The 9740-nt window shown below is 34.5% G+C and overlaps 1 non-coding gene across 1 annotated transcript; it reads left to right on the top strand.

The window, feature by feature from the left end:
* The first annotated feature begins 3489 nt into the window (after positions 1 to 3489).
* Positions 3490 to 3628, top strand: LOC121475316. The gene has a single exon (XR_005983722.1). It is a non-coding gene; the product is annotated as a small nucleolar RNA SNORA1 (small nucleolar RNA).
* Positions 3629 to 9740: the final 6112 nt, after the last annotated feature.

The following is a 9740-nucleotide window of genomic DNA, read 5'->3' on the forward strand; positions in this document are numbered from 1 at the left end:
ACTTGCTTTATGCAATGCCTGGCATATATTAGATATAAAACAAATAGCACTATTATATTTTATTGCTTTTCTACAATTAAGATAAAAACTCATAATTTGGAACTACCAAGTAAGTCTAGGTAAAATTATGAAATCTTAAAACTTTCTACTATAAAAATGTTAAAAATTTTCACATTTATTATTTCAGTTCACATATATTTCATTTTAAGTATGAGGAGATGGGTTCAATGCATTGTTCAAATCACTACTGTATAGCAGATCAAGGAGACAAATTCATGTCTTATGGCACTGACCATTCCATATCATGTTACTGAGAATAGCAGGGAACTGGAGGGTTTGATGGTATTCTGTCTCAGAATCTTTCTCACTTCAGTTGATGGCAACTTTATCCTTCCGTGTAGCTGAGACCAAAAACCTTGGAGCCATTCTTTATTCACCTCTATCATACTATCATATTTATTCAATCAAGATTTTTTTTTTAAATTACTTTCAAAATCTATTTGAATTTCTTTGAATTCTCACCACCATCACCACTGGTCATCTATTCTTTCAATTTCTCCCAAATTTCTACTCTTACCACTCAGCACACCCAACCATGGTCCCTTTGAAATACAGCAGCTAGAGTTACTCTTTAATAATGCAAGTAAGATCTTGTGACTAGGGCAGCCCCGGTGGCCCAGCGGTTTGGCGTTACCTTCCACCCAGGGTGTGATCCTGGAAACCAGGAAACGAGTCCCATGTCCGGCTCCCTGTGTGGAGCCTGCTTCTCCCTCTGCCTGTGTCTGTTTCTCTCTCTCTCTCTCTCATGAATAAATAAATAAAATCTTTAAAAAAAAAAAAAGTTCTTGTGACTATTCTCTCAAAATCCCCTAATGATTCAGTTTTGCTAAATAAGCACCAAGGTCTTTACAATGGTCTAGAAGGCTATATATTACCGGACCCTAGTTAATTCCTTGCTTTCCCTCTCATTTTCTTTGCTTCACTCCCATAACAACTAATCTTTCCCTGAGGGCCCAAGTGGGATCCTTCTGGAATTCTCTTTCCTCAAGTTTTTGCATAGTCAATTTCTTCACCTTCTTCAAAGACCATGTCTCTGCTAAAATGTCACCTTGTCAATAGGGCTTATCCCTGGCCTCCCAGTCCAAAATTAGAACTTATCCCTTAGGCAGTTCTGATTTCCTTACTTTGATCTATTTATTTTTATTTCTATAGTATTTTTTCTCCTTTTGACACACTATTTAACTTGTTAAGTGTATTGGCTACAGTCTGACTCCCCCAAATATTAAAATTTAGTCCCCATGAGGGTAAGAACAAGTGCCTAGCAGGTAACCAAGTGTTGCCTAAATGAATATTGCCTTCTGTTTCCCATTTCACTTTTAGAACAAAAACCCAAACATTTCCTCCCCAAACATAGACACAGACACAGACACACACACACACACACACACACACACTTTCACCTCATACACAATTACTTCTGACAGACCTACTCTTCCTGGACATTACATCATTGTTTCTTAAAATATTGTTCATGTATTAGATCTTAGAATTAATTGCAAAGGATTTTTGATCGAAAGAATAAATTCCTAGCACCCCTCCAGAAATGCTAACTTGGAATTTTTAGGGGGGAGTTTTTTAACGTGACCTATTTGCATATTGGAGTTTAAGATCATTGACTAGCCCTGCATTGTTTTCCCCAGTTTTGGCCATAATCTTTCTTGCAAAAATCAATAAAACCAGGCATCCCCTAAAGCCAATCATTGAAATATCTACCAAAGAAATCTTCTCCCACCTTTGTATTCCACTCTGAAAAATGAAAACTATTGATATGGGTCAGGGTCAAAGTGCTAACATCCAAAAGTTTTAGTTCATGACAGAAGTGAAAAAAATGAGGCAGCCATATCATATGTCCATTTTGAAGTCATCTTTTTATATTTCTTTTTCCTGTTGTTGGGAGTAATTTTCTGTCATGCGACTAACAGTCATCTGTCCTCCTCTGTCTCTCCTTATTACCACTGCCACCTCAAGAAAACCCACAAGGGATCCATAGGCTGGCTATGTTCTAGATCGTGAAAAGAAGTCTGTTTTTCCTCTTAGCTCTGATTCTCTCTCTCTTTTTTAATATTTTATTTATTTATTCATGAGTGATACAGAGAGAGAGGCAGAGATGCAGGCAGAGGGAGAAGCAGGCTCTGTGCAGCGAGCTTGATGTGGGACTTGATCCCAGGACCTGGGATCATACCCTGGGCCAAAGGCAGATGCTAAACCACTGAGCCATCCAGGCGCCCCTTTTTAAAAAAATATTTTATTTATTTATTCATGAGAGATGCAGAAAGAGAGGCAGAGACCCAGGCAGAGGGAGAAGCAGGCTCTGTGCAGGGAGCCAGCTCTGATTCTCTTTGCCTCATCTCATACTGTACTGGTAAGACAGGATGAAAAGATTAGAAGCTTGGCTTATATCAAAGGAATATATATATTTATATTTATTATTTGAATTCTCAGACCAGAAAGAAGCACATATGTGATCAGTACTAAATGTGTCAAATAAGAAAAGGGTCTTTAGCTCAGACCAATGGAAGAGTTTTAGAGGGTCCAAGAACTTTGTAAAGTTGATTCACAAAATATATTTTTTGTATTCCTTATTTTTATGGAAATGGGGTACAATAGCTTTCCTCAAATTCTCAAAATATTCTGAAAATTAAAAAAAAAAAGATTAAAAGCCATTTCCCTTAGGGTTCAAGTTTAATTATTATTAATTTCTTCATAGAAGATCCTGTCTGTATAAACAAATAAGTATATTCTTTGTTCATATTTTCCTTGCAAAAGTATGATAGTATACTTAGTAAATATCCTTATTTCTGCTCATTGCCAACATCCATCACCACTCCAAGATAATATTCTTGCATTTTAAGTTCTCAATTTTGAGATTCAATCCTAAGAAATGAATAACCAGAGCATTCCAATGCCTTTGGACAGCCCACTTTGAGCAGTGCTTTGACTTCAAGCCCAGAATCTATCACCAAATCCTCAAACTCTATCAATCCTAGAATTAGTCTTTTAAAAATTATTTGGTAATGAGAAAACATGAGACATTCTTTAAAAAATCAAAATTTAACTCAAGTACATAAATTCATCATTCAATTTCTAAAAATAAATTTTAAAACAACTTTTAAAAAAGTAAATTAAAATTGAAGTAAATTTAACTTGAATATTTTACCTTCTATTTGCTTCCTACTGGCATTTTAGATCTTTAAGTAATCTGGGGTTTACTTTAGGAGTAAAATAATTTTGTTTGAGCAAGAATTTGCATTTAATTTCCTTTGTTCTTTTTTAAAATTTAAAATGAAATATAATTTCTCATCTTATTGAAACATTTAGAATAAATTCAATAATAAATTAACATTTCTCTCTCTGTTTCATTCGTCAACAAATGTTTTTCAAACTCCTTTATTGTTCAGGATATGGCATGGGTTATGAAGAAATATTCAAAGCCTTATTCTAGATGGAAATGGGCACTGTCATTCATGGTGTCCAGAAATTGTTAATGTAGGTACTTTGAGACATGGGTTATGCTTCCATTACAGCAAGTTCATTGCAATGGTGAGTGACAATGAGACCTGTAACATTTTCTGCTAGGCTCATGGAGTAGAGTGGAAGAAGACTTTTCATTAGGAACAACTAAGGAATAATAATCCTAGATCATTTGCCAAAATAGCAATCAATGTACTTCCTGCAATTTGACTTCTAGAGCCATAAGAAATTGGTAAAGATTACAGGTTGGGAATTTCTGAAGTATATCCATACTCAAGTGGAGGTCAAAGAAGCCCAACTGAAAGTACTCTGGACTGACAGTGATAACTGGGGATTGAACAAAAGTTCTTTTTAAAGGGCTATTTTGAAGATTATGATTCTGACTTTGGAGGAACTACAATGATTGGCAGTGGAAGGAATCACATGTAAAATTACTTAAATAAAATTTATTGACTTTAAATTTAAAAAATATTCAAAAATATAAAGATGTATACAATCTTAGTCTTGCCCTCTGGGTGCTTATAATCTTAAGAGATGTTTGAAATGTTATACACCAAGAGTCACAAAGCAAAGCCTTAAGAGTGCGATAAAGACAGTAGGTTGAATATAGGCTCATTCACTGACAGCTCTTTTTGCGTCTAATGTCTTTTTGTGTCTTTTCTGTCTAATGTAATGCACCACCAGAAATGTTACCTGATCAAAATCATAGGTTCAACATCTAAGTTTATCATTCAGCATGGACCAATAATTTTTAAAAATATGAATAAATTTGATAAGATACTTTCAGAATGCATTATGTATGGCATAGTAAATGCGTGTTAAAAGTTTCCAGTGAAGATTTAGTCAATTCATCCACCCATATGGTTGAAACATTTACCAACTTTATGCTTTGTTGGGAAATGAAGGAGGAAAGAGGGTCAAGTGTATGACATAGATCAAGTTCAAAAGATTCATGAGATTTATTCCAGAAAAATAAGTAGTTCCAAGAAAAAGGAAAAAAAGGAAAGTTTCAAAATGAATTTCACTCATGATACAAAGGCAAATAATTATAGCTTATATTTCTTAACCAGCACCTGCTGTGATATGGGAATTACAGAGTCCTATGAGTCTCCTCCAAAATGCTTACCATGAACTTTGGATTTGAGATAACTGAATAAATATCTCTTCATTTATTAGCCCATAAATGTTGAATATTAGAAAATTCAGGTATATATAGTAAATATGAGTATATGTAGTAAATACTTGAGTGAATGTTGACCTTGAGGCTTCAAAAGGATTATTCTTTGTAAGCTTATTTCACCTAAGAGATAAATAGGCAACATTATTTTTGCTTAATATACATTCAGGCATCTGGATTGTCAGATGCAATAATATGCCACAATAATATGACACAATAATATGTATTAACTTCTTGAGACTGGAAACCATAACAAAATGTTGCATATTTCCATAAACAATGAAGCAATTATTTTGTCTTTAGTTGATGTTAAAGACTGTCAGAGAGCCAGATAACCATCACCTGAGGTATCCTTTCTTTAGTATGATTAAATTTTACATGAATTTATGGATAAAGAATAGAATATTTGTTCCAATTCTTTTTGCTGAGAATTTTTTAGTCCCCAAATCTCAAGAGTATTGGGAGTACAATAAGTATGCATATTGTTAGTCAGGAACAATGGAAACTCCATTGTTGCATAAGTTACTCAATGTTATTCAATTTCATAAAGGCTAATCTCTTGGTTAAGAAATTTAAATTCCATGAGAAATTGACTCATGGACATTAAATAAAAGCATATCTTCTTTTCTATGAGAAATTATTTTAATTTTCTAGGTCTCCTATTTTGAGGGAATGGAAGAAATATGTTTTGTTTATTTGGAAATTATATGAGTATTATAAAATTTTAATCAACCTTCATCACATAAAAATAAGCATCATCTTAAACTCTAAATAAGTGGAAATTATTCATTTATTCTGGTACAAAAATGTCTTCATCCCAAAATATTTATCAGAATCAGTAATTTTGTATAGCAACATTTCTCTGACAACTCCTAATCAGCCATGCACATTTCAATCTTTAGAAATAATTAAAAACCTTGAAATTATTGATTAAATAAGACAAATTAACAATCCTTCTAAATATATTCCAAAAACTTAGTAAATTTTGCCATCTATGTCTTTTTATCTAACCTCTTAGCTATTATTTCAAAACATGAAAAGACTATAAAAATCAATAGAATAAAACCCAAATGCTCCTATAATGATGTAGCTGGTGGTGCTTGACACAACTGGTTAATTGTAAAATGTGCTTCCAGAGCATTCACTCAATACGAATACTGGTCATCAGGCAGCTATCATATTGTCCCTTTAAATTTGCAGATTTCTGAAAATGACAGAATAACCAGCTATTATTCTATTATAACTTTTATCTCTACTGTGTGAAATTTACTGAATGTTTTAAGTGAAATTTCAAAAGATTCATTTTTGTTGGCTCTCCAAGCTATAATAGAAATGTAATGCTCCCAGAGTCAGTTTTTCTGGCTGTCCTACTATCTTCATTTCCTGTCACTTTGCCCCCCGCCCCTTGCCTTGCTCATTCTGATTTCTTCTACAGCCTTGATCAATTCCTCATGTGTCTCTTACCCATTACACACAGAACTCTTGATGTTTAAGCAAGTGGAGTAAAACCTTCTATTTCATGAACTAATGACACAAAACCTGAGAGCATTGTTTTTCAGTGTTCCTCAGAACCCCACTGTCCCATAAAATGTTAGCTGGGTTTTATTAGGAGTTCATAACTTTTCAGGAAGTTAATAAGTGATCTATGTACACTTAATCCTCCTAAGAAACCCATGAGATAAGAAATGTCTTTGAAGCAACTGAAGGTGAGGAACTGACCTAAGAACTCTGCCTAAGGTCATTAGTCAATCAGAGGTGAAATCTGAACTGAAGCATGACATCAGAGTCCATGCATGGAACTATCTGTTCCATACCATATTGCCCTCTCAATAGAAGGAAAACTTCTATCGTGTGTTCTAACAAACTAGTTAATACTGTGTTCAATAGACTTGGCAGGAGATAACTGTGTTCACTGCTACTTATTAGGCATTTTAGCACTTTCTAGGCTCTGTGAAGCCCTGTGGTTTATTTTGGGTGGTGGACTGTATAATGTCTACCTTTTGCAGGAGCATTCATTTTCTCTGCTCTCTTCAGGTCAGGCTGGGCCATGAACTTGATTTGACTAATGAAATGTGAGAAGTGACATGTGTCACTTCTAGACACAGGAATTAAGAGCCAGTGGGTGCTGCTCAGGCTCTTTTCCACCCCAATCACAACAACATAAAGTATTCCATCGTTCCAGTGGCTTCTCTGTCCAGCTGTTCTCACAGTAAAAATGTGACAGGGACCAGAGGCTGCTGCTGACCCACAAGGGACACTCGTGAGTGAGAAACAAACCTTAGTTGTTTTAAGCTATTCAGATTTACTGGTTGTTATGTGATTTATCCTGGTGTTTTTGGTTTTGGTATTTTTTTGTTTTCTTGGTTTTTTTACCAAATTTGTTTTCCTTTGGAAACTGTTTTTCACAGAACACTTCTTAATATCTGATGGAGTACTGGTATGACACAGAAAATGGCTGGAGAAACTCTTCTTTTATGCAATATTATTAAAAGATGAAAAGGAAATGCTTTGGAGACACTGTGAAAATCTTGTTCTTGTCATAGCATGACTGAAGCCTGAAGAAAAGAATACTTAAAACTGACAGTTCTTTTAACTATATTTTCCCCAGCAGTAATTTCACAGATACCTATTGTCAATATACCTGTCCCCCAAGGGGGCTACTCCTTCAAATACATTAATTAATTCATTAAAATAACCATTTTCTGAATGCTCACTAGATGCTACCAGTATCAGGTACTCACTCCCAATTCACCACATGTTTATGTCCTACATTGCCTGGTGATAAGGTAGAAAACTCTAGCTTCCCAATCTCTCTCGTAAAAGCTCTAAGCATTTAATTAATTTCATTGTAATGGCTCCTTTGAGATGTTGACTTGGCTAGGATATAGTTCTCAGTGACTCAATGGAATCCTTGTCTGGGGTGGTGAGGTGGATTTTGCAGATGTAATTGGAGTCCCTAATCAGTTGGCCTTAAGCAAGGGGGAGATTATCCTGAAGAACTGAATAGGCTTGACTTAATCAGTCAGAAGGCTTTAAGGGCAAAGCTGAGGCTTCCCTAAGAGAGAAGAAATCGGGCTTTGGCTTTTGTCCATGGCTCAAATGCCATACATTGTTCTACAACTTATTTTGCTCAGCATAATGTTTTAAAAATCTATCTAGTTTAATTTTCTAGTTTAATCGATTCTCCTGCTTATGGACTTTTTTTTTTTCAATTTTATTGTCTTTATACAAAAAGCCACCACAAGCATTCTAATATATGTCTCTACATGACCATGTATAAGAAGAGCTGGTGTAAAGTTTATGTCTAGAGGTGGAAAGTTTCTTCAGCATTACCAAATATTGCCAACTCACTCACAAGGTTGTTTAACAAGTCTAAAATACCACCAGCAGTGTATAAGTGCTACCCTTATCATATATACATTAGACATTTGCATTTCCTCCTCTTTACATTGCCTGCTTATTTCCTTTTCTCCTGAGTTTTATGCTTTTCCAACGGATTTTTTAAGTTCTTAATATAATCTACATAATTTATTGTCAGTTATGGTTATTGCATATATTTGTTTCTGTTGCTGAGATTTTTTTCTACTCTTTAAAAAGCAACATTTTTATGCAGAAGTTTCTAATTTTAATGTACTCAAAATGATCACTGGTTTCTTTCATAGTTTGCTTCCTCATGCCTACTCAGCCTTGTCTTTTGGTCTCCTACCAATTCTGTGATCCTTGGGTATTCTTTCAATAAATGTCCTTTGGTTAAAATTGGCCAGAGACATTCTGCGTTGCTTTCAAACTAACTAATACAATCCTAAAACCACATTGTGACTATTTGAATAACAATTAAACTTAAGGCAGAAAAATCTTTGCACAATAACATAAAAGACCTGCTTATGTCCTGAACAAATTTCTCATCACTTTAAAAAATTTGAGACAGCTGGCAAATATAACACATGGGTGAAGTGCAAAGCACTCATATTTCTGTATTATGAAAACTCATACACAACCAAAAAAGCCATATGACTGATAAGTACTTGAAGAAGAAGATTAATATTGATTACTGAATATAGTGTGAAATGAAGACAATTTCACATTATTTCTCATTAACATAGAACTTTCTGACTAAGATAAGTACGATTAAAATAAAATAGAATACAGTGCAAAAATTCCAGAGTTATAACTCTCAAGTCACTTTTCAAAATTACACAAACTAAAACCATTTTCAAAATGATGAGAAAGAATAACTGCGAGGAGTATAAAAATTTCAGAGGCTTATAAGGACCAGGCTGTTTTATCTACTAGGATTTACCCTTAGTCATCCAGCCTTAAGAATAATGACTATTCTTGAAATCTCTCAAGGGTCAAGATATGAAACCAAAACAGTTTTTTTCCTCTTTCTTTCTGAGAAGGCTAAAAACACATTAAGGAGTCATAACCCATTAATTTAAAAAGTTCCGTCATACTGAAAAGTTCATCCGGAAAACTATAGAAACATTAAGCAAAGTTTTTAAACAGTTGTACTCACAGTCTTGCCCTCTACTGCTAAGTGATGCTGAAGATTGTTGTCTTCTTTACTATCACAACAAAGTCGGTGTTATGTTAACTGGTCGCATGACACAGAATTTCTGTGATCCTAATGCCAAGGCATGTATATAGCATCTATACACCTAACAATGAATGTACTAACTGTGCATGTCCACCTCTGTGTGTATGTGAAAACATATATTTAGTCATGACCCTAATTCAAGATTCAATATAGTATAGAATATAGCAAGAAGTCTCAAAGGATACAATTCCTATCTGGTCTTTTTACCGAGTCCCTTTCCAGATTTGTTTCTTTTGATCCATGTGTCAAAAGTCCTGATAAACATGATGGTATGAGGAAGAAATTTTAGAAACTGAGCAGTAGAAGTCAACTCTATTTTGGCCTGAGGTTTATTTTGCCAGGAGTTCCATGGATCAAGGGTAAACATAACTTTCTTATTGGATATTCATCAGCTTTCTTCAGATTCATTTGCACTTTGCTGTGACACCTGTCCTA

The sequence above is a fragment of the Vulpes lagopus genome, chromosome 1, assembly GCF_018345385.1.
Source record: "Vulpes lagopus strain Blue_001 chromosome 1, ASM1834538v1, whole genome shotgun sequence".
NCBI classification, from domain to species: Eukaryota; Metazoa; Chordata; class Mammalia; order Carnivora; family Canidae; genus Vulpes; species Vulpes lagopus.